This window comes from Oncorhynchus gorbuscha, linkage group LG03 (assembly GCF_021184085.1).
Source record: "Oncorhynchus gorbuscha isolate QuinsamMale2020 ecotype Even-year linkage group LG03, OgorEven_v1.0, whole genome shotgun sequence".
Taxonomy (NCBI): domain Eukaryota; kingdom Metazoa; phylum Chordata; class Actinopteri; order Salmoniformes; family Salmonidae; genus Oncorhynchus; species Oncorhynchus gorbuscha.
In genome coordinates, this window is record NC_060175.1 from 96,774,236 (window position 1) to 96,798,662 (window position 24,427).

The 24,427-nt window shown below is 42.3% G+C and overlaps 1 protein-coding gene and 1 long non-coding RNA gene across 2 annotated transcripts in view; both read right to left on the reverse strand.

Moving 5' to 3' along the window:
- LOC124032319 (cyclic AMP-dependent transcription factor ATF-7-like) overlaps positions 1-6,891 on the reverse strand; it is a 42,818-nt gene extending 35,927 nt beyond the window's left edge. Inside the window, exon 1 of the mRNA XM_046344628.1 lies at positions 6,813-6,891. The gene's annotated coding sequence lies outside the window, so the exon portion shown is untranslated. The remainder of the gene's footprint in view (positions 1-6,812) is intronic.
- An 8,584-nt stretch (positions 6,892-15,475) lies between these two features.
- On the reverse strand, positions 15,476-16,290 carry LOC124023184. The gene is made up of 3 exons (XR_006836669.1): positions 16,091-16,290; positions 15,697-15,773; positions 15,476-15,556 (listed from the first exon to the last, which is right to left on the reverse strand). It is a non-coding gene; the product is annotated as an uncharacterized LOC124023184 (long non-coding RNA).
- Between the last annotated feature and the right edge of the window lie 8,137 nt (positions 16,291-24,427).

Sequence of the window (24,427 nt, forward strand, 5' to 3'; positions counted from 1 at the left end):
CAAGCATCTGCCTCTAACCCTAGGAAGCTCTTCGCCACCTTCTCCTCCCTCCTGAATCCTCCTCCCCCTCCCCCCCTCCTCCCTCTCTGCAGATGACTTCGTCAACCATTTTGAAAAGAAGGTCGACGACATCCGATCCTCGTTTGCTAAGTCAAACGGCACCGCTGGTTCTGCTCACACTGCCCTACCCTGTGCTCTGACCACTTTCTCCCCTCTCTCTCCAGATGAAATCTCGTGTCTTGTGACAGCCGGCCGCCCAACAACCTGCCCGCTTGACCCTATCCCCTCCTCTCTTCTCCAGACCATTTCCGGAGACCTTCTCCCTTACCTCACCTCGCTCATCAACTCATCCCTGACCGCTGGCTACGTCCCTTCAGTCTTCAAGAGAGCGAGAGTTGCACCCCTTCTGAAAAAACCTACACTCGATCCCTCCGATGTCAACAACTACAGACCAGTATCCCTTCTTTCTTTTCTCTCCAAAACTCTTGAACGTGCCGTCCTTGGCCAGCTCTCCCGCTATCTCTCTCTGAATGACCTTCTTGATCCAAATCAGTCAGGTTTCAAGACCAGTCATTCAACTGAGACTGCTCTTCTCTGTATCACGGAGGCGCTCCGCACTGCTAAAGCTAACTCTCTCTCCTCTGCTCTCATCCTTCTAGACCTATCGGCTGCCTTCGATACTGTGAACCATCAGATCCTCCTCTCCACCCTCTCCGAGTTGGGCATCTCCGGCGCGGCCCACGCTTGGATTGCGTCCTACCTGACAGGTCGCTCCTACCAGGTGGCGTGGCGAGAATCTGTCTCCTCACCACGCGCTCTCACCACTGGTGTCCCCCAAGGCTCTGTTCTAGGCCCTCTCCTATTCTCGCTATACACCAAGTCACTTGGCTCTGTCATAACCTCACATGGTCTCTCCTATCATTGCTATGCAGACGACACACAATTAATCTTCTCCTTTCTCCCTTCTGATGACCAGGTGGCGAATCGCATCTCTGCATGTCTGGCAGACATATCAGTGTGGATGACGGATCACCACCTCAAGCTGAACCTCGGCAAGACGGAGCTGCTCTTCCTCCTGGGGAAGGACTGCCCGTTCCATGATCTCGCCATCACGGTTGACAACTCCACTGTGTCCTCCTCCCAGAGCGCTAAGAACCTTGGCGTGATCCTGGACAACACCCTGTTGTTCTCAACTAACATCAAGGCGGTGGCCCGTTCCTGTAGGTTCATGCTCTACAACATCCGCAGAGTACGACCCTGCCTCACACAGGAAGCGGCGCAGGTCCTAATCCAGGCACTTGTCATCTCCCGTCTGGATTACTGCAACTCGCTGTTGGCTGGGCTCCCTGCCTGTGCCATTAAACCCCTACAACTCATCCAGAACGCCACAGCCCGTCTGGTATTCAACCTTCCCAAGTTCTCTCACATCACCCCGCTCCTCCGCTCTCTCCACTGGCTTCCAGTTGAAGCTCGCATCCGCTACAAGACCATGGTGCTTGCCTACGGAGCTGTGAGGGGAACGGCACCTCAGTACCTCCAGGCTCTGATCAGGCCCTACACCCAAACAAGGGCACGGCGTTCATCCACCTCTGGCCTGCTCGCATCCCTACCACTGAGGAAGTACAGTTCCCGCTCAGCCCAGTCAAAACTGTTCGCTGCTCTGGCCCCCCAATGGTGGAACAAACTCCCTCACGACGCCAGGACAGCGGAGTCAATCACCACCTTCCGGAGACACCTGAAACCCCACCTCTTTAAGGAATACCTAGGATAGGATAAGTAATCCTTCTCACCCCCCCCTTTAAGATTTAGATGCACTATTGTAAAGTGACTGTTCTACTGGATGTCATAAGGTGAATGCACCAATTTGTAAGTCGCTCTGGATAAGAGCGTCTGCTAAATTACTTAAATGTAAATGTAAATATGGACCGATTTAATCTAAAAAAAGACCAAATAGTGATTATGGGACATCTAGGAGTTCCAACAAAGAAGATGGTCAAAGGTAATGAATGTTTTATATTTTATTTGTGCGGTTTGTGTAGCGCCGACTATGCTAATTATTTTGTTTACGTCCCCTGCGGGTCTTTTGGGGTGTTACATGCTATCAGATAATAGCTTCTCATGCTTTCGCCGAAAAGCATTTTAAAAATCTGACTTGTTGCCTGGATTCACAACTAGTGTAGCTTCAATTCAATACCCTGCATGTGTATTTTAATGAACGTTTGAGTTTTAACTAATACTATTAGCATTTAGCGTAGCGCATTTGCATTTCCAGAGCTCTAGATGGGACGCCTGCGTGCCAGGTAGGAGCAAGAGGTTAATTATATGCAACGCAGGACAAGCTAGTTAACCTAGTAATATCAACCATGTGTAGTTAAATAGTGATTATGTGAAGACGGATTGTGCCACAAGGTCCTTTTGATGCTGCACTTGCATAACAGGTGGTCAGCCTGCCACGCAGTCTCCTCGTGGATTGCAATGTAAATCGGCCATAATTGGCATCCAAAAAGGCAAATGACCGATTGTTAAGAAAACTTGAAATCGGCGCTAATTAAAATCAGCCATGCCAATTAAAAATTAAAAAATATATATTAACAAAATTGTAAACTTTTTTTTTCTTTAAATCGGTCGACCTCTACCAAAGACAACTCAAAGTTCTAATTGCCGACAAAGGTGATACTACAAAGTACTGACTCAAGGGTGTGATATTTCTGTATTTCATGTGAAGAGTCAAAAGAGTTATTGCAAAAAGGGTCAATGCAGATAGTCCGGGTAGCTATTTAGTGATCTATTTAGTAGTCTTATGGCTTGGGGGTAGAAGCTGTTCAGGGTCTTGTTGGTACCTCACTTGGTGCATCGGTACCACTTGCCGTGTGGAAGCAGAGAGAGAACTCTGACTTTGGTGGCTCGAGCCTGACAATTTTGAAGGCCTTCCAAGGCTTCTATACCAGGTGGTGTCAGAGGATGGCAGGGAGCTCGGCCCAAGTGATGTACTGGGCTGTACCCACTACCCTGTGAAGCGCCTTGAGGTGGATGCCAATCAGTTGCCCGACCAAGTGGTGATGCAGCCAGTCAAGATGCTTTCAAATGGTGCAGTTGTAGAACTTTGAGGATCTGAAGGCCCATGCCAAATATTTTCAGCCTCCTGAGGGGGAAGGGGCGTAGCCGTGTTGGTGTGTGTGTGGACCATGTTAACTCCTTAGTGATGTGGACACCGAGGAACTTGAAGCTCTCGACCCACTCCACTACAGCCCCGTCGATGGGATAGTGGCGTGCCTGGCCCTCCGTTTCCTGTAGTGCACGATCAGCTCCTTTCTAGCTGACGTTGAGGGAGAGGTTGTTGTCCTGGGACCACACCGCCAGATCACTGGCCTCTTCTTTATAGGTGGTCCCTTCGTCTTCGGGGATCAGGCCTCTACCCCCGTCGTGTCATCAGCAAACCTATTATTATTATTTGTATGTTTTTGTCAGCAAACGTAATGGTTTTGGAGTTGTGCGCATCCATGCAGTCGTTGGTGAATAGGGAGCACAGGAGGAGACGAAGCACCAGGGGTTGGAACCGGTTCAGGGAACAAAAACAAAACAAATGGGAAAATAACTAAATCTTTAGAGGAACATAATCAGAACTGGGAATGAAAAATATGTATATTGTTCTGGAACACAGCCATTATTTTAAAAGCATGGGACCCGGTTACAGCTGCAATATGTAACGTTTTGGGCAACCTGACCATATCCACATGGAAATGTGATTTATAGATCACATAGAGATCATTCTCATTGAAAGCAACACTAAGAAGAGGTAGATCTGTTCTATAACTACCGAGTTCCAAACTGCCTCTGGAAGCTACGTCAGCACAAGAACTGTTCGTCGGGAGCTTCATGAAATGGATTTCCATGGCTGAGCAGATGCACACAAGCCTAAAATCACCATGCAAATGCCAAGCGGTGGCTGGAGTGGTGTAAAGCTCGCTGCCATTCGACTGGAACAGTGGAAACGCATGCTCTGAAGTGATGAATCACACTTCACCATCTGGCAAGCAGGAATCAGGAGGATAGAGTTATGGTCAGATTTGCCAAAGGGAGGGCGAGGGAAAGCCTTGTATGCGTTTCTGTGTGTGGAGTAGGCCTAAAGGTGATCTAGAGTTGTGTTGCCTCTAGTTTCACAGGTGACATGCTCGTAAAAATGAGTTAAAACAGATTTCAGTTTTCCTGCATTAAAATCACCAGTTTGTTCTCTACGGATTGTACGTTCGCCAACAAAACAGAGGACAAAGGCGGTCTAGATGCTCAGACTTAGTAGTATGAAGTAGAAATCTTCATCCAAATCCAGGTTAGTGATCTCTGTTCTGACGTCCAGAAGCGGTTTCCGGTCATAGGAAATTATGGCGGAAACATTATGTAAAACACACCCCCGTCAAGATCAACGTAAAAAAAAATTTTAAAAAATAGCAGAATTGGTCATGCAGCTACCCACTACAGCGCCATCTTTAGGCCATATTTAGCTCACAGGACAGGCGAGGTGCTGCCTGAGGTGCAACCCTGTGAGGGGTAAACTTACAAGCTTCAATGACTTGCCAATATGCAGGTCTGTAACCCAAGTGAAACTGAGTATTGGTCAATGGAAAATGGATCAAATGAAACCGTATATGCGCGTCCGCATAACTGCCCAGGTCTTTAAGCTAAATCCATGGCAGAGCAGATAGACAATACAGGGACCCAGTGCTGTTTTTCTGCAATTAAATTGGAAACACTTGATGTCTATTTATAAGATGGATCATCGGCTTTTACAAGGATGGCAATGTGTTGGCTGGCCCAAGTTGTTTTGATGCTATAACTACAACGTTTAAACAATACATACTAGGCCAATAACCGAGACATTTGATATCAGTGTTATGAACAACTGGTAGGCTACATGTGGCCTATGAACTTTAAGGTTGATTTAATACCCTGTATCTGGTATAGAGTAGACTGGATTTAAAGAACATTAAATCGTAGTGTGGAATCCAAATGGAGCAATTGAAAACAATGGTGAAACAAAGCATTAAAAATAATATATAATTAAAAGCCGTGTACAAACCCTAGAGCATGAAACCCACCTGTCATGTACTGTTGTCTCTTATTCCCCTTCACACTTTCATGGATCAATATTCAAGTATAAATCCAATACAGAAAAGTATATAACGTATAAAATTTTACATTGCGTTTAGGAATTAAACTACTAACACAATTAGGGATGGGCATGAGTTATTCAAATGAACCTCCAAGCAGAGATCACATATTTGGTGGAATGTGCTTTGTGGCTGCCTGTTCGGGCAGAATTGATCTTAAATCAGAACCTATTGACCTAAATTCCCATGTAAAGATGAGATTTCTCCCCAGCCAAACATAATCTTGGTGATGAAAGCTATAGGCTTGGAGATGCATAGAAGGACATTCACCAGCTCACATTAAAACACTACAGATACATGCTTTTATTGACAGCTTTTTTTCTTCAGTTTATTTCTAGTAAATACTTTAACACTTTTCACTGTAAGGTCTGCTACACCTGTCGTATTTGACACATGTGACAAATAAGATTTGATATCTTTACCAACTTCGTAGACGACCAAACAAATACTTGTGAATGTAGACATCACAGAACCACACAAGGTAATGACAGCAAATGATATGTGTAAATATTAATCGATATGTATTAATATATAAATATTCTCATTGTCTTAGAGGATGAGATGTCAAAGTAATAGTTACACATTATAACAATATTTATAGGTGTCAATGTTATTTACTAGCGTAGCAGCACGTATTAACGGCATATTCAACAGCAAATTTAGAAATATATTACCTTCAACAGTTTTATCTTGTGATCAAGCCATCAATGTTACTTACTGCGTTTAAGAACCGTGTTGTAAATATATGGCTGACGTTAAAGTCCCAACTGGCAATAGAATGTAGGAGAGTATGTTGAGGAATTTGAATATATATATATATAATCATCAGGTAGCTATTGTGTTGCATTGGTGTACTTGTAACTTACTGTAGGTTATTATTTCAGCCCATGGTGTATGGATTTCTTATGATTGTGATTAAGAAAACGTCTAGTTAGTTAAAAAGGTATGAACTTGTATTTTTAAGAAGCAAAATCCCGATTGCTTTTGCTAAAAGTTTAAACCTTCAGACACTGGTTAAATTAGCTGTCTAGCCAAATTAGCGTTTTAGCATGGTAGCTGAGACCGGAGTACCCTTTTTGCACAAAAGCCGTGCCTTTTCCCGCACGGGACCGCCTTTTCTTTTCAATTATTGGGTACAGACATGTTAATCAGCACCGACTCGTTACCCTATCGCTCAGTGAACTGTCAATCACTTCTGACAGAAGAATGTGATTGGTTCAAAATATGGGAGATATCATAAACTACATGTTTCCCCAGTGCCAACTTTGAACAGGCCGCTACCACCGTCAGGGAAAAGCAATATGCAGTACTAAAACCTCAACAACAACGAACTTCATGCATGACAACAGGAGCATGTCATACAACCGTGCAGTGCTGATAAATTATTAGTTGACATTTTATTTTGCTAACTGCTAACCAACTTGTTAGCTTAGAGCAAGCTGAAGTAGATAGGCTGGCACTCGACTGCGAGCGAGAAGACAGACCGCAACAGTTTTGTCAACTTATTGGCCACTCAGATTTCATGGCCGACAACATTAGAAACGAACACACTAAACTCTAACGACTTTCAATACTTATGTCACATTTTCAACGGAATTACATATGGATTGTATATTTTGACAATAATATACTGTTTTCAAAACTCACCTTTGCGCTCCTCTCCCTCTCTTCTCTTTTGGAATTTGACACTCCCCTCCTCCCTCAATCATCGCGAGGTTCTACCTACGTCAGAGTCTTCATAAACTCATATCAAAGACAGTACAGTATAAAGATGGGCAGAAACTGCTTCTCCAATAGAATTCCCCGGATAACGCACGGTAGCGTTGGCTAGCTAAACTCCTCCGCAAAATCTCTCTCGCCAAACTGCGCATGTGCAACCGGTCAACTCAAAGGTACTCCTTCATTATAAAGTTGTTTTTGACGAAAATAAAACGTGTAGTTTGTCACTTTTACGCGGTTGGAGTAATACCATGGTCAACTACTTAAGACAGTCGCTTGAATCTAGGTTGTGCCTTTAGAGTTCGAGAAAATGAACAACTAAGGAATCATTTTTCACTTCTCAAACCCTAAACCACGACCAGGTCTGCTTGATCTGTTTCGCAAGCATTCCCAGAAGTTTCGCGATATCGCGCCTCTGGGTTTAGAAACTCTGTGCTATCTCATTAAAAAAGGCGCTGCAATTTACATTAGAAATACAGTAAGCATATTATTATTATTTTTACATACGCCTACCTTCATTATTTTGAGATGTAGTAGGTGGTGCATACAAATGGTATAAACATTTTTCCCAGGGGCCACAATTTATTTTATATACAGTACCAGTCAAAGTCTAGACATAATTCCATATGTGTTATTTCATAGATTGTATGTCTTCACTATTATTCTACAATGTAGAACATAGTAAAATAAATAAAAGCCCTTGAATGAGTAGGTGTGTCCAAAATGTTGACTCATACTGTACCTTGAGTGTCATACTGTAAGTCTACTATATATTTCTGACGGTGAACACAATACTGATTTCATACATTGCTCATACTCAACCTCTGACAGCTTTCAAATCAAACAAACAAAAAGGCACCTTGCATTTGTGGCAGTTTTGGTTACCTTACTAACCAGTCTCTGGGATGTGGTGATGAAATACATGAGTTTTGTCTCTCTCCTTCTAATATTAACTAGATATACATGGGGCACCCGAGTGGCGCAGCGGTGAAAGGCACTGCAACTCAGTGCTAGAGGCGTCACTACAGACACCCTGGTTCAATTCCAGGCTGTATCACAACCGGCGGTGTTTGGGAGTCCCAGTCGACGGCACACAATTAGCCCAGCGTCGTCCGGTTTTGTAAATATTTTGTTCTTAACTGACTTGCCTAGTTAAATGTAAAAAAATATATATACTGTCTGCTTCTGGAGAAGAAAATACAAAGTGTAAAACGTTGTTTATAATAAATCTAAAGTAAAAGCTAGAAAATAATCAAATAGAATATGGTTAAAGTCTATATAATGTAGGTAATGGTTTGATGTGTTTTGGTTTGGTTTCTACCTTGTGCATTTTAAAAATATAATACTATTATTATTTATTATTATTATTAATAATAGAAGCTGGTTGCTGTAAAAAATAGCTGGGTATTAAATTCTTAATTCAGAACCTTTCACATGAAGCAGGTATATAAAATTCAAGATGCAAAATAACAGACCAGCAGTGTGTGTTGCTCATCATTATTGCCGAGGTCAAGGACAACAGCTTCACATGTTGCTGTCATGCTTTTTAAACTGTGAGTCATGGTGAAAGAGGACCGAAAAGCGACTTAACAGAAACAGATTCTCTACCCATTTGCTTTGTTAGCCAACTGTTGTTCCCATATTCTGCATCCTGACTAAGCTAGGAGCCTGTGAACAAATAAAACTATGGGCCATGGTTAAAAAAAAAGTACACAAAAGTGCACTTTAAAGGGAAACGGGTGCCATTTGGAAAACAGACTGTCTTTAATTATGTATTCAGTCCTTAATGTTATGTCTTGCATAACCACCGCTGGCCTGGCCTGCCTCCAACCCTGGGCATGTGGAGCCACAGAACTAGAATGATTCTAGAACTAAAATGAATCTAGAACAAGAATGCTTATTCTATTTCTATTTTTAGATAAGCACTATTGTTAGGTTTGATGAGGGTGGTTAACTTTTTACAATCTTCTGTCATAGTTATAAATGTCACATTTAAAACTCGTTACGACATTATAGACCATCTCTGATGAGGGCAGTTACAATGCTCTCATAAAAAAATCACATAATTTTGTCCTAACATTTTTCATTACATTGGTTTTATCCTTTTAACATTTTCAAGCCTGATACGAGTAAAAATCCTGATATATTGAAGGATTGAAAAATGTACACTGTAGTAGGCTACAATAATAATGCAATAATACAGTAGGATTGGAAATGTACAATATAACTTGTTTTAAGTCAAGAAAGTCCTGACATTGAACAGATGGCGTGTATAAACTACTGTATGATCCAGTTCAGGAAGTAATGTGAGAGAGAGCTGACAGGGGGCCTTTTTTCTTTGTTGCTTTACTTTCCTTCCTGATATTCTCCCCCTTTGTTTTCTCTCGCTGGGAAACTAACGTCCTGTCTGTGTTAAGACATGGGACTAAAATATAGCATTGGAAATGCCTGAAAAAAAAACCTACTAGTAACTCAACAAAGATTTATTATCGAGTGGTACGTTTGAACCTGATGATATGTAAACAAGGGGGAAGCAGCCAATGAAGACAAAGGGGGATTTAAAATTTTCCAAATAGCTTTGTTTTCACACTGTGACAATAAAGTTAAATATTAGAGTGGCAGCCACTGTAAACACTAAGATAAACAGTCAAATATATGAACCGTCAGTCTTCAGTAGTGCTACACCAACAATGGCATACAAGACCTATCTGTACATTATTTTTATATGCCATTTAGCAGACGCTTTTATCCAAAGCGACTTACAGTCATGTGTGCATACATTCTACGTATGGGTGGTCCCGGGGATCGAACCCACTAGATGCATACTACCCTGCATCCCACTGCTGAAGCTAAGTAGGGTCAGTACTGGTCAGTCCATGAATGGGAGACCAGATGCTGCTGGAAGTGGTGTTGGAGGTCCAGTAGGGGGCCCTCTTCCCTCTGGTCTAAGGAGATGTCCTGTGCCAGTGAAGGGGACATTGCATTGCCTTGCGTCGTTGCTGTATGAGAGAACATGTTATCAGTCATTTTACCAGATAAATTAAGGGTCAATAAATAAACAAGAGTACACTCTATTCTTCTGTAAATAGGGTGTTATTTGGACAGAAAATGTATAAACTCATTTTGTGAGTACTGTATGTACTTCTTAAGACTTTGTTAAACCAAATATTTATTTATTGTCTTGATATTTTTTCAATAACAAAACATTACTGAGGATTATTAACCTATTTTTCACTTGATTGACTATACATAGATCTATCCAAAACACTCTCCTGCTATTGAAGCAAACACTGATTTGTATGTTGAAGGCTAGAGACCCCTTCTGGACAATTACAGAATTGCACGAGATGAAACTACATAGCGGCTCAAGGTGCCCACATACTAGCTTCAATTTGCTCCTAGGAGCTTACTCCCTTAAAAGAAAATCACTTTAAAAACACGGCAATATTATTGTTTGTCACACGAGACGCCGTAGCAACAAACATAGCAATGCACTTTCTCAAAGTAGTCTGAATTAATCTAAAATAAATCCAGAACTCTGTACTTAAAGCTGCTATATGTAACTTTTTGGGCTAGCTGAAATGTGAGTTATAGATCTGTCATTCTCATTGAAAGCAAGTCTAAGAAGCTTCTATGCTTCCTGTTTTTAAGTTTAGTTTTTCGTCTTTTACTTTCTGTTTTGTACACAAGTTTCAAAACAGCTGAAAATACAATATTTTTGGTTATTGAAAAAAAAAATCACAGCACTTTATATGGTACAATAATTCCCTACACTATACATTGCTTGTTTTGTCAAATACCTGAAATATTAGAATTTCAGCAATCAAGAAATGGCGGAGCGTTTTGTGCATATTGCAACTTTAATTTTGAGAGGCTTTAATCACGCAATTTGCATCTAACTAAGATGTTTGGTGCAGTATTTCTCAACTGAAAACAAGTCGTCGCTCGTTGAAGGACAAACACTTAATTCAAGTATCCCGTCCTTAGTTCCCACTACTACTAGTAGTAATGTTGACAAATGACCGACGAAGGGGCGTAGACAGCCGCTACCGAACAAACAAAAAAAGAAGGGGGAAAAAAATCCAGTGTATAATATAAGGAAAGGTGTTTTCTTTTTTTAATTATTTAGACAGAAAAAAGCACTTTGCATTTACACCCCCCCCCCCAATTGGTCAGACCAATCAGTTTCGCTCTTTTGCCAAAAATTGGGGAAAAAAGATCAGTTGAGCAGCCTGTATGAACACAGCCTTTGTAAATTGACATTGTTAATTAGGAGACAAACAAATTAACTATCACTGTTATATACACTACCGTTCAAAAGTTAGGGGTCACTTAGAAATGTCCTTGTTTTTTAAAGAAAATCACATTTTTGATCTATTAAAATAACATTAAATTGATCAGAAATACAGCATAGACATGGTTCATGTTGTAAATGACTAGTGTAGCTGGAAAACTACAGATTTTTAATGGCAAATCTACATAGGCGTACAGAGGCCCATTATCAGCAACCATCACTCCTGTGTTCCAATGGCACGTTGTGTTAGCTAATCCAAGTTTATCATTTTAAAAGGCTAATTGATCATTAGAAAACCCTTTTGCAATTATGTTAGAACAGCTGCAAACTGTTGTCCTGATTAAAGCAAAATAACTGGCCTTCTTTAGGACGAGTTGAGTATCTGGAGCATCAGCATTTGTGGGTTTGATTACAGGCTCAAAATGGACAGAAAGAAAGACCTTTCTTCTGAAACTCGTCAGTCTATTCATGTTCTGAGAAATGAAGGCTATTCCATGCAAGAAATTGCCAAGAAACTGAAGATCTGGTACAACTCTGTGTACTACTCCCTTCACAGAACAGAGCAAACGGTCTCTAACCAGAATAGAAAGAGGAGTGGGAGGCCCCGGTGCACAACTGAGCAAGTGGACAAGTACATTAGAGTGTCTAGTTTGAGAAACAGACGCCTCACACGTCCTCAACTGGCAGCTTCATTAAATAGTACCCGCAAAACACCAGTCTCAATGTCAACAGTGAAGAGGCAACTCCGGGATTCTGGCCTTCTAGGCAGAGTTGAAAAGAAAAAGCCATATCTCTGGCCAGTGTATGTGTTCTTTTGCCCATCTTAATCTTTTTATTGCCCAGTCTGAGATATGGCTTTTTCTTTGCAAATTTTTCTATGCAAATAAGCACCATTGAAAATACTGATGTAAACGTTTAAAAAATGAAAGTTGACCTAGTCTTTATGGAAACCAAAATATCTATTTATTCTTAATTAGCTGGTTGTAGATCAGCATACTTCAACTAAAATAAGAGAGTAAACTGTACCATTTGCATTCAATAACATGTATAGCTCACACAAATACCAAATAAAGAATTTCACACTTATGAAACTTGACAGGAAGTGGTATATACAGATGATTTTGTATAACAGACACATACCATGTCTTCCGAAAGTATTCACACCTGTTGACTTTTTCCACATTTTGTTGTGTTACGGCCTGAATTTAAAATGGATTACATTTTGATTTATTGTCACTGGCCTACAAACAAAACCCCATAATGTCAAAGTGGAATTATGTTTTTCTAAATGTTTGTGTTGAGTCAATAAGTATTCAAAACCTTTGTTATGGTAAGCCTAAATAAGTTCAGGAATAAAAAAAATCACCTAATCACATAAGTTGAATGGACTCTGTGTGATAATAATAGTGTTTAATGACTACCTCAGCTCTGTACCCCACACATACAATTATCGGCCTACAGGGAGGAGGTGGGGGCCCTCGGAGTGTGGTGTTAGGAAAATAACCTCACACTCAATGTCAACAAAACAAAGGAGATGATTGTGGACTTCAGGAAACAGCAGAGGGAGCACCCCCCTATCCACATCGATGGGACAGTAGTGGAGAGGGTAGTAAGTTTTAAGTTCCTTGGCGTACACATCACGGACAAACTTAATTGGTCCACCCACACAGACAGCGTTGTGAAGAAGGAGCAGCAGCGCCTCTTCAACCTCAGGAGGCTGAAGAAATTCGGCTTGTCACCAAAAGCACTCACAAACTTCTACAGATGCACAATCGAGAGCATCCTGTCGGGCTGTATCACCGCCTGGTACGGCAACTGCTCCGCCCACAATCGTAAGGCTCTCCAGAGGGTAGTGAGGTCTGCACAACGCATCACCGGGGGCAAACTACCTGCCCTCCAGGACACCTACACCACCCGATGTCACAGGAAGGCCATAAAGATCATCAAGGACAACAACCACCCGAGCCACTGCCTGTTCACCCCGCTATTATCCAGAAGGCATGGTCAGTACAGGTGCATCAAAGCAGGGACCAAGAGACTGAAAAACAGCTTCTATCTCAAGGGCATCAGACTGTTAAACAGCCACCACAAACATTGAGTGGCTGCTGCCAACACACTGACTCAACTCCAGCCACTTTAATAATGGGAATTGATGGGTTTGATGTAAAATATATCACTAAGCCACTTTAAACAATGCTACTTAATATAATGTTTACATACCCTACATTACTCATCTCATATGTATATGTATTTACTGTACTCTATATCATCTACTGCATCTTTATGTAATACATGTATCACTAGCCACTTTAAACTATGCCACTTTGTTTACATACCCTACATTACTCATCTCATATGTATATACTGTACTCGATACCATCTACTGCATCTTGCCTATGCCGTTCTGTACCATCACTCATTCATATATCTTTATGTACATATTCTTTATCCCTTTACACTTGTGTGTATAAGGTAGTAGTTTTGGAATTGTTAGGTTAGATTACTCGTTGGTTATTACTGCATTGTCGGAACTAGAAGCACAAGCATTTCGCTACACTCGCATTAACATCTGCTAACCATGTGTATGTAACAAATACATTTGATTTGATTTGATCTGTAAGGTCCCTCAGTTGAGCAATGAATTTCAAACACAGAATCAACCACAAAGGCCAGGGATGTTTTCCAATACCTCTCAAAGAAGGGATATTAATGGTAGATGGGTAAAAAAAATAAAAGCAGACATTGAATATCCCTTTGAGCATGGTGAAGTTATTAATTATGCTTTGGATGGTGTATCAATAGACAGAGTCACTACAAAGATACAGGCGTCCTTCCTAACTCAGTTGCTGGAGTGGAAGGAAACTGCTCAGGGATTTCACCTTGAGGCCAATGGTGACATTAAAACAGTTACGGAGTTGAATGGCTGTGAAGGGAGAAAACTGAGGATGGATCAACAACATTGCAGTTACTCCACAATACTAACCTAATTGACATAGTAAAAAAGGAGGAAGCCTGTATAGAATAAAACATATTACAAAACATGCATCCTGTATGCAATAAGGCACTAAAATAATACTGCAAGAAATGTGGCCAAGCAATTCACATTTTGTCCGGAATACAAAGTGTTATGTTTGGGGCAAATACAACACAACACAATAGTGAGTACCACTCTCCATATTTTCAAGCATATTGGTGGCTGCATCATGTTATGGATATGCTTGTAATCGTTAAGGACAAGGGAGTTTTTCAGGATAAAAAAAATTAACGGAATAGAGCTAAGCACAGGCAAAATCCTAGAGGAAAACCTGCTTCAGTCTGCTCTCCACCAGACACTGGGAGATGAATTCACCTTTCAGCAGGACAATAACCTACAAAAAAGACCAAATCGACACTGGAGTTGCTTACCAAGAAGACAGTGAATGTTCCTTAGTGGCTTACCACTAGAGACTTACCCAGAAAGACTCACAGCTGTAATCACTTCTGCAAAGTATTGACTCAGGGGTGTGAATACTTATGTAAATTTTATATTTCAGCCTGGATTCGAACCAGGGTGTCTGTAGTGAGGCCTCAAACACTGAGATGCTGTGCCGCCTGGGAGCCCATTATGGGTGATAAGAAAAAACACAACTGAGCTCCCTGAGGGCGGAGTAACAGGAGTGTCTGGGCGTGTGCGTTGGGGCCGGCACCGCTCTCCCTGAGGGCGGAGTAACAGGAGTGTCTGGGCGTGTGCGTTGGGGCCGGCACCGCTCTCCCTGAGGGCGGAGTAACAGGAGTGTCTGGGGGTGTGCGTTGGGGCCGGCACCGCTCTCCCTGAGGGCGGAGTAACAGGAGTGTCTGGGCGTGTGCGTTGGGGCCGGCACCGCTCTCCCTGACACACTTGAAGGCGGTCCAGTGTAGCGGGAGTGTCCTTGTTGCCGTCCAAGATAATGGGCTCCCTAGCGGCCATCTAGGCCATTCACCATTTTATTTAAACCTTTATTTAACTAGGCAAGTCAGTTAAGAACAAATTCTTATTTTCAATGACGGCCTAGGAACAGTGGGTTAACTGCCTGTTCAGTACCTTGTCAGCTCAGGAGTTTGAACTTGCAACCTTCCGGTTACTAGTCCAACGTTCTAACCACTAGGCTACCCTGCAGCCACAGGGCCCCAGGGCGGCAGGGTAGCATAGCTTTAGAGCTAAGAAGAGAGGTAGAATAAAACATCGTTATTAGTCCTTTAGAGAATGGCAGAGAATGGTTTATTTTACAATTGGAGGTATTACATAGTAACAAAACAGCAGCTATTATAGAGCAAAGTTCACAGATAATACATTCACTATTATGTGCTGTAATTCCGAGGAGGCATCCAAGTGGGAGGAGCAGGTTAGATTTTCAGAGGCCTGCAGCATGTACAAAAATACCAGGATATTACTTCAGGATCTCATTTATTAACAAAAACAACATTTTACAAAGTACAGAAATGAGCTCAATTGGTAGCTAGCTCATTTCAGATGGATGAGGGAGAGTTAAAAACACATACCTCTGCTCTTTTCTCCAACAACAGCTCGACACAGTCTGCATCAGCCACCATGCCACCATACAGACACAGTGCAAGAGCTTTAGAGTGCCATGCATACGGATCACATCAGCACCCCGATAGTAGAGACATTGATGTAATTGTTGCAGATAACAGACACCATAAACAAAAAGTTATATTCAATAACATCAGACAATCAGAATTGTGACAGAGATGAAAGATAGCTTTCGAACTACGAAGTGTTGACAAAATGACCAACACGCAGAGAAAATGTGTGGGCATTGAAGGAGTTATCTTTTCTAAAATAAGGTAAGCTCTAGGGCACCACCGATGAAATAAGTACAGTGGTGTGAGTGTTAACCTTTCATCTCTACAGTTCAAAGATAAGCCAACCTACACTTCGAATGAGATCCTCCACATTGTTGTGTTGGAAAGAGCGAATTGCAGCGATGGTGCGGATGAGCCGCTCGTACAGGGAATATTTACTCTGAATAGATTGCATGATGTACCACATAGTAGAACTCATGTGGAGCTGAGGACCATTGCACCCAGGCTGGGGTGCACTGACACCACAGTCTACAACACCTGGCTGGCCAAGTTGGACTTTCAGATCTGGAAAAAAAAACTGTGTTGGTATTGATAATGGTAAAGAATTACAGGTGTTCACTTAGAAGAGACATCTTTGGTTTGAGCTAGGACTAGTCTCTCTAGTCTGGTGGGATGATATATCGGAGGACTGGCTCATTGTAATGGCTGGAATGGAATATATTGAACGGTATTAAACAAATTAAACAGATGGAATCCACATGTTTGACTCCATTCTATGTACTCCATTCCAGCCATTACAATGAGCCCATCCCAATTATCGGTCTGGGATTTCTGAGATTTAACTAGAACTACATAATTTGTAATTTAATTTGTAATTTTGTAATTTGTAATTTAATTAATAATTTGTAGGCTTTTATGCATCAAAGGGGAGTGCAATCCCCCCTCTGGTCAATATGTAAATGTGATGTCGACTGACATTGACAATACTCCGCGTCAAAACGATAACAACCCTTGTAACCTTTCTGTGTTGATACCCCGTCCACACCAACTGAATAGCTACTACTGTACAAGACAGCTAGCATAATACCTAACCTGTCAAACGTTTTTCAAGCTTTACCTGTGCATCATGAGGAAAATGTAGAAACTAAACTAGATAGCTACCTTGTTAGGTTAAACCTTGCAAGAAAACAACTTGCTAGCCCGTTTTCCGTCTGTTGGAACTCGTCGACTAGTAGTAGAAATAGTAGAAGCTAACATTAATGCTGACTAATACTTAGTGTCAAACTGTTAGCTAACTTACTTGCATTAGCTAAGCCAGCAATAAATAAATAACATAGCTAAGCTATAGCTATCTAGCTAAATTCTTAAAACATATTTTCAGTAGTTAACCCAAAAACACAAGCCTGGTAAACTAAATGTTGTGGTAACCGATAGTGTAATCGGTTAGCCGTTTTCCACTCTAGCTGACCGCTATAGCCGATAAGATGACAATTATCACACATTTTAATGATTGTGATGAATGTATCAAATATTTCCATAGCTTGAAATAAAATTCAAGTTGCATTGTTATGTCGATATTTTTTGGGTCCACAGTTTAAAAGAATGCAGTAACACTGTCCAATGCAAGCTTGAAAAACACAGAGACGGTAAAGTCATTTTATTTGCTGCTAAAACATCTACACAGGAATCTACTCTGACATTGAATTTTGTGTATTTATCAGTGGTGGAAAAAGTACCACATTTTCATACTTGAGTAAAAATAAAGATTAAAAAATTACTCAAGTAAAAGTCACCCAGTAAAATACTATTTGGGTAAAATTCTAAAAGTATTTGGATTTTAAATGTACTTAGGTATCAAAAGTAAAAGTATAAATAATTTCAGATTCCTTAAATTAAGCAAACCAGATGGTACCATTTTCTCGATGTTTTTACATTTTTGGAAAGCTATGGGCAAACTCCAACATTCAGACATAATTTACAAACAATGCATGTGCGTTTGGTGAATCCTCCAGATCAGAGGCAGTATGGATGACCAGGGATGGTTTTTTAAAACATTTATTTTATTAAACATTTTTCAACTAGGCAAGTCAGTTAAGAACAAATTATAATTTACAATGATGGCCTACCAAAAGGCAAAAGGCCTCCTGTGGGGATATGGGCATGGGATTAATTTATTTGTATTATTAAATACAATATACATATCAGACAAAACACACATCACAACAAGAGAGACATAACACTACATAAAGAGAGACCTAAGACAACAACATAACAAGGCAGCAACACAGCATAGTGGCAACACAACATGACAACACAGCATGGTGGCAACACAACATGACAACACAGCATAGTGGCAACACAACATGACAACACAGCATGGTGGCAACACAACAAATTTATACGTAACATTTAAAAACATGTTCCAGTCGCTAGCTGCAGAGAACTGAAAAGAGGAGCGACCCAGGGATGTGTGCGCTTTGGGGACCTTTAAAAGAATGTGACTGGCAGAACAGGTGTTGTATGTGGAGGATGAGGGCTGCAGTAGATATCTCAGATAGGGGGGAGTGATAAGTGTGTGAATTTGACTCTTTTCCTTTCCTGCTAAGAATTCAAAATGTAATGAGTACTTTTGTGTGTCAAAGACAATGAATGGAGTAAAAAGTACAATAATTTCTTAAGGAATGTAGTGAAGTCAAAGTAGTCAAACATAAATAGTCAAATTAAGATTATACAAAAAATGACTTTAGTAGAACTGTAAAGTATTTTTACTTAAGTACTTTGCTTAGCAGGAAATGAAAAGAGTCCAATTCACACACTTATCACTCCCCCTTATCTGAGATATCTACTGCAGCCCTCATCCTCCACATACAACACCCGTTCTGCCAGTCCCAGACATAACATTGAAGATTTATACGTAACATTTAAAAACACGTTCCAGTCGCTAGCTGCAGTGAAAAGAGGAGCGGCCCAGGGATGTGTGTGTGCTTTGGGGATCTTTAACAGACTGGGTCAGACTGGGTCAGACTGGGTCAGTCTGTTAAAGGTCCCCAAAGCACACACATCCCTGGGCCGCTCCTCTTTTCACTGCAGCTAGCGACTGGAACGTGTTTTTAAATGTTACGTATAAATCTTCAATGTTATGTCTATGTCCTCTTTCGTTGGCCTAGACTTGTTAAGTGTTTTTAAGAATGTCTGGTTTTTAAAATACTGAGTGGGTTATGTGTGGCGAACAGAACAGGGATAGCAGACGGTGGAGCTGAAAACGACAGGTTAAATGACTTTACCATTGTCTATGGATCTCAGGGCCGTGTGGAGGCTATTATGCCCCCTGTGTGCAGTGAATTTGCATGTTTGTACAATTGCAATTGTGTAACAGTATAACTTTAGACCGTCCCCTCGCCCATACCCGGGCGCAAACCAGGGACCCTCTGCACACATCAACAACAGTCACCCACGAAGCATCGTTACCCATCGCTCCACAAAAGCCGCGGCCCTTGCAGAGCAAGGGGAACCACTACTTCAAGGTCTCAGAGCAAGTGACGTCACCGATTGAAACGCTATTTAGCGCGCACCGCTAACTAAGCTAGACATTTCACATCTGTTACAATTGCATGTGTTGAAAATTCCAAATTGTTTGCATACTCAACTTACACACAGCTCTAACACACACGCTTACCCCACCAGACATGCCAACAGGGGTCTATTCACAGTCCCCAAAACCAGAACAAATACAAGAAAGCGTGCAGTATTATATAGAGCCATTATTGCATGGAACTCAATGCTCAAATAAACAGCAAACGTGGATCAAAAAACAGATAAAGCAACACCTCTCCCCTATTTGACCTAGATAGTTTGTGTGTATGTATTGATATGTAGGCCATGTTTAAATGTATATAGTTCTGTCCTTGTGAGCTGTTAATGTCTATTAATGTTCTGTATCATGCTATGTTTCATGGTTTGTGTGGACCCCAGGAAGTGTAGCTGCTGCTTTCACAACAGCTAAGTGGGTGTGACACCTACTCCTGTTGCCTGCTGCACTGCTGCTTGGATTCCACCTGGTGATCTGTTCACCGTCTGCCCTGGTCTGACTCCCCCTGTTGTAAGTCGCTCTGGATAAGAGCGTCTGCTAAATGACTTAAATGTAATGTAATGTCTGGTACAGGTACCCCACCACACTCACCCCTCTGTGTTCACCGTCTGCCCTGGCCTGACTCCCCCTGTCTGGTACAGGTACCCCACCACACTCACCCCTCTCTGTTCACCGTCTGCCCTGGCCTGTCTCCCCCTGTCTGCTACAGGTACCCTACCACACTCACCCCACTCTGTTCACCGTCTGCCCTGGCCTGTCTACCCCTGTCTGCTACAGGTACCCTACCACACTCACCCCACTCTGTTCACAGTCTGCCCTGGCCTGTCTCCCCCTGTCTGGTACAGGTACCCCACCACACTCACCCCCCTCTGTTCACCGTCTGCCCTGACCTGTCTCCCCCTGTCTGGTACAGGTACCCTACCACACTCACCCCACTCTGTTCACAGTCTGCCCTGACCTGTCTCCCCCTGTCTGGTACAGGTACCACACCACACTCAACTGTTGGAGCAAGTGACTCTGAACTTATAATGGCTAACCCCAAGTCATTATATATATATTTCTTTCTTGTGCATTTGACTATTTTGCTATTTGCCTCATGACTCCTGCTTACTTTGTTGACTACAAACTTTCTTTAACCACCGTGGGAGACTATGCTTATATTCCCACACTCGGGACTGTGACTCTCTATTGGTTACACAGACCTTTGGCCTTCCATCCTATTCTAACCAGCTCTCGCTGTCTTTGTATTCATGTTACCTGATGAAATTGCTGTACAATATGATCTTGTTGCACATTCAGATGTCATAAATCAGCACTGCAGAGCTCTCCCTTTCCAATGCCGTGCCTTGATTGTATTGCTGCTCTAAAAAGCTGCATCCTGTAGAAAGGAACTATGATGTTGGCGACCGGGAGCTGGTGGTGAAGTTAGCATTAGAGGACTGGAGACCCTGGCTGGAGGGCTCCAAGGACCCGTTTCTCTTCAGAACCGACCATTGGAACCTGGAGTACATGCGGACAGCGATGCGACTGAACCCGAGCCAAGCAAGGTGGGCTCTTTTCTTTACCAGATTCAACTTCACCCTGTCATACAAAATGGGACCCCGAGTGCTGAAGCGTGTAAAAATTGTCAGTCCACAGTTGCAACACTCAATATCGAGTTCCAAACTGCCTCTGGAAGCAACGTCAGTGCAATAACTGTTCGTCAGGAGCTTTATGAAATAGGTTTCCATGGCTGAGCAGCAACACAAAAGCCTAAGATCATCATGCTCAATGCGTTGGCTGGTGTGGCGTAAAGCTTGTCGCCGTTGGACTGACAATTCTGTGCTTCCAACTTTGTGACAACAGTTTGGGGAAGGCTCATTCCTGACCATGCCCCCGTGCACAACATGAGGTCCATACAGAAATGGTTTGTCAAGATCGGTGTAGAACAACTTGACTGGCCTGCACAGGGCCCTGACCTCATTCCCATCGAACACCTTTGGGATGATTTGGAAAGTTGACTGTGAGCCAGGCCTAATCGCCCAACACCAGTGCCCAACCTCACTAATGCTCTTGTGGCTGAATGGAAGCAAGATCTAGTCCTTCCCAGAAGAGTGGAGGCTGTTGTAACAGCAATGTTCCAACATCTAGTGGAAAGCCTTCCCAGAAGAGTGGAGGCTGTTATAACAGCAATGTTCCAACATCTAGTGGAAAGCATTCCCAGAAGAGTGGAGGCTGTTGTAACAGCAATGTTCCAACATCTAGTGGAATGCCTTCCCAGAAGAGTGGAGGCTGTTATAACAGCAATGTTCCAACATCTAGTGGAAAGCCTTCCCAGAAGAGTGGAGGCTGTTACAGCAGCAAAGGGTGGAACAACTCCATGTTAATGCCAATGATTTTGGAATGAGATGTTTGACAAACAGGTTGCCCCATACTGTATCTCTGTCGTATTTGCTTGCTGGTTATTCATTACTTCTCCATTCATTTTCTTTCAAAGCTATAAACTTCCCCATTGTATAACCTTGGTACATTTCCTTGTTGTGCAAGAAGAAAGGTGAAGAGTTTATCAGAAAATTAGATTCACTGTCTTTCAAACACTGGCACATTTTTCACATGCAAGTGGTGTATTTTCAATGTTCTTAGTACAAAACTCAAAACGGATAGCACTTGTAAGGCCCCCCGTCTTAAATTCATAACAAATATTCAGAAATGGAAGTATTTTAAAGAAAGTATACTGTACAAACATATTGGTCTAGCTAGCACAATGTGTGTATTCCATTTCTGCCCCATGCAACATTGTAAATTATCACATTTTCTATGTGACTTGTCAACTGATACAGTATCACGTCTCTCTGCTTGCCAAAATTCAATCGGCTTACTGTGTCTAAATTAAATTCAGACGAGTGGAATATTAATTAATAAGGCACAAGGGGTTGTGGTATATGGCCAATATACCACAGCTAAGGGATGTTCTTAGGCGTGACGCAGAGTGCCTGGATACAGCCCTTAGCCGTGGTATATTGGCCATATACCACAAACCCCGGAGGTCCCTTATTGTTATTATAAACTGATTATCAATGTAAGTGGAATACGGGTCTGATATACCATAGTATGTCAGCCAATCAGCATTCAGGGCTCGAACCACCCAGTTTATATATTGTTATATACAACCTGTATTTGAGCAGTGCATTTTATACTACACTATAATGGTAGCACATGACAGTCTTTCCACTTTGTCCTGTTGAAGCACACTGGCTGATGGACGATGATGTAGTATTTACAGCCACACCCATACATCATTTGGTTTTACCTTCCGACGTAAATTGATGGCAGTTTATTCATTCGTGTTTTAAAAATATTGAATTTTAGTGATCAGCAGTTATCAAACTATGTAGCTAACCAAATCTGTATATTACAAAGTTTAAGTACTTATCAGTGTTGAGCAGTTTGGTTTATTCAAATCAAACTTTATTTGTCACATGCGCCGAATACAACAAATGTCAACTTAACTGTGAAATGCTTACTTACAAGCCCTTAACCAACAGTGCAGTTCAAGAAGAAGAAAATATTTACCAAGTAGAATCAAATAAAAAGTAATAATACAAAATAACTCAATAAGAATAACAATAATGAGGCTATATACAGGGGACACCGGTACCGAGTCAGTGTGCGGGGGTACAGACTAGTTGAGGTAATACGTAGGTGGGGGCGAAATGACTATGCATAGGTAACAAACAGCGAGTAGCAGCAGTGTACAAAAGGGGGGTCAATGTAAAATGTCCGGTGGTGATTTTATGAACTGTTCAGCAGTCTTATGGCTTTGGGGTAGAAGCTGTTGAGGAGCCTTTTGGTCCTGGACTTGACACTCCAGTACCGCTTGCCGTGCGGTAGCAGAGAAAACAGTCTATAGTGACTTGAGTGACTTGAGTCTCTGACAATTTTATGGGCTTTCCTCTGACACCGCCTATTATATAGGTCCTGGATGGTAGGAATCTTGGCACCAGTGATGTACAGGGCCGTTCGGACTACCCTCTGTAGCGCCTTACGGTCGGATGCCGAGCAGTTGCCATATCAGGCGGTGATGCAACCGTTCAGGATGCTCTCGGTGTTGCAGCTGTGGAACCTTTTGAGGATCTGGGGACCCATGATAAATATTTTCAGTCTCCTGAGGGGGAAAAGGTTTTGTTGTGCCCTCTTCACAACTGTCTTGGTATGTTTGGACCATGATAGTTCGTTGGTGATGTGGACGCCAAGGAACTTGAAGCTCTCGACCCGCTCCATTACAGCCTTTCGGTGTTAATGGGGGCCTGTTCGGCCCGCCTTTTCCTGTAGTCCACAATCAGCTCCTTTGTCTTGATCACGTTGAGGGAGAGGTTGTTGTCCTTGCACCACACTGCCAGTTCTCTGACCTCCTCCCTATAGGCCATCTCATCGTTGTCGGTGATCAGGCCTACCACTGTTGTGTCGTCAGCAAACATAATGATGGTGTTGGAGTCGTGTTTGGCCATGCAGTCGTGGGTGAACAAGGAACACAGGAGGGGACTAAGTACACACCCCTGATGGGCCCCAGTGTTAAGGATCAGTGTGGCCAACGTGTTGTTGCCTACTCTTACCACCTGGGAGTGTCCCGTCAGTAAGTCCAGGATCGAGTTGCAGAGGGAGGTGTTTAGTCCCAGAGTCCTTAGCTTAGTGATGAGCTTTGTGGGCACTATGGTGTTGAACACTGATCTGTAGTCAATGAACAGCATTCTCACATAGGTGTTCCTGTTGTCCAGGTGAGAAAGGGCAGTGTGGAGTGCGATTGAGATTGCGTCATCTGTGGATCTGTGGGTCTGCATGCAAATTGGCGTGAGTCTAGGGTGTCTGGGAGGATGCTGTTGATGTGAGCCAGCACTTCATGGCTACCGACATGAGTGCCACGGGGCGGTAATCATTTAGGCAGGTTACCTTTGCTTCCTTGGGCCCAGGGACTATGGTGGTCTGCTTTAAACATGTAGGTATTACAGACTTGGTCAGGGAGACATTGAAAATGTCAGTGAAGACACTTGACAGTTGGCCCAGCGGCTTTGTGAATGTTGACCTGTTTAAAGGTTTTGTTCACATCGGCTACCGAGAGCA